Raw genomic sequence first — 2,109 nt, forward strand, 5'->3', positions numbered from 1 at the left:
TGTGTGTGTGTGTGTGTGTGTGTGTGTGTGTGTGTCTGTGTGTGTGTGGTGGGGAGCACTGGGTAGTAGTGAAATTCTAGCCAAATAGAGTAGAAATTGGGCTCTCCACTGATACCACAGGGGTAGGAGAGGGACTCATGACCTCCCAAGGGTATGAAAGTCCTGATGCCTCACTTGGCCTTCTCTAACCTCCCACTCACCCCCTCAAACCACACCACCCCACCCCACCCCCGGCAGTAGGGGCACCTTGTTACAGCCTGGTGGTATGGAAGTCAACTTTGTTCATCATTATTGCTAATGCTGAAATATTGGATAGAATAGTAGTTGAAATAAAAGGCTAAAATGCTTTGGGGAAATCTCCGAGAGTATTAATTATATATACTAATGGTTTTCAGAAGGAGTGAGAGTTGGGGAGTGATTTGGTATATACCCACTGGGGAATTTGGTATATTCCCCAACTATCATAGAAATACAGACAAAAGCTATAGCCAGCCTACGTTACCATGGCAAAATAATAATATGTAGTATTAATTAGCTTTTGGTACTTAAGAGGATTTTTTGAACCTGTATGGTAAAAATAATAATATTTAAAGTACTACTTCTGGATTCTGATAGTTTTCCCTCAAAAATCTCAAATCATTCTCAAGCATTATCACTGCTATTCAGCTCAGGATAACATGAAATGTGATGTAAGGGTCAAATATTTGGTTGAAAATAGGAAACATAAGTGAAGAAAGTAAAAGACTCAGACAATACAGCAGTGAGTTGTCCTGAGCCAAGCCAAGCTGTGTGCCTGGGAACTGGAAGCGTCAACATTCTCTTTTTCTTTTTCCCTGATGATCAAACAACCAGGCTCCCGACTAACCATCCTCCGAGACGAGTCCCAGCCCAGGAATCGGTCCACTCCTCTCCAGTGAAAACTGAGCTCATTCAGCACATTTTGTGTACAGTTCCTCTGCTGAAGAGGAGTGCTGGCACCACAGGCCTGACCAGAAATGGTGTTAGAAATGATGCTCGAGCTCACCAGTCACCCGACGCATATGCAACCCTAAGTCCTACTCCTATTCCTTTCTCAACGATGGGCAGTCCAGAATCTTTTCTTTTCTTTTTTTTTTTTTTATCTTTCCTCCACGGGTAAAGTTGTATTTCTCTCTCACTGCTTTCAAGATGTGTGTGCTTTTATCTTTAGTTTTCATAAATTTGGGGTTCATTCAATTTTTTAAATCTCTAGGTTTATATCTTGTGCTAAACTTGGGAGGTTTTAAGGCATTACTTCTTCAAATACTTTTTCAGTCTCACTCTCTTTCTCTTCTCCTTCTAGGACATCAATGACATGGATGTTAGATGTTTTGTTATATTTTAAAGATCGCTGAGATTCTTTTTTATTTTAATTCTATTTTTTTACTCCTGTTCATATTGGATCATTTCTATCCTCAAGTTCACAGATTCTTTTCTCTGTCCTTTCCATTCAGATGTTAAGCCCATCCATTGAATTTTTTATTTGGGTTATTATATTTTTCAGTTCTAAAATCTCCACCAGATTCTTCTTTATATCTTCTATTTCTTTGCAGAGATGTTCTATTTTTCATGTAATGCATTCATAATTCCTCATTAAAGGATTTTGCATGATGTATGCTTTTAATCCTTTACAGATAATCCCAGCATCTGTATCATGTTTGGTGTCCATCAATTGTCCTTTCTCACTCAAGGGGAGATTCTCCTGGTTCTTGGCACAATGAGTGACTTTCAATCGAATCTTGGATAACTTGGCTATTACGTCATTAGACTCTGGACTTTATTTAAGTCTTGTGTTTTAGCGCCTTCCTCTGACTCTGTGGGAGTTGGGGGGCATCACCTTGTCATTGCCAGATGGGGTTAGAAATCCAGCTTCCTTTCTCAACTTCTATGACACCATGAAATGGGAGATCTTGGGGCTTGTTATTGCTGGCCTAGAGGAGAAATCCAGCTTCCCCTCTTCATCCCCATTGATACCACCCCGGCTGGGAGGAACAGGGATGCCTTGTCACTGCTCCTCATTTGGCCTCAACTGACTGTGTGTGTATATGTATGTGTGTGTGTGTGTGTGTGTGTGTGTGTGTGTGTGTGTGT

The sequence above is a fragment of the Myotis brandtii genome, unplaced genomic scaffold (genome assembly GCF_000412655.1).
Source record: "Myotis brandtii unplaced genomic scaffold, ASM41265v1 scaffold83, whole genome shotgun sequence".
Taxonomy (NCBI): domain Eukaryota; kingdom Metazoa; phylum Chordata; class Mammalia; order Chiroptera; family Vespertilionidae; genus Myotis; species Myotis brandtii.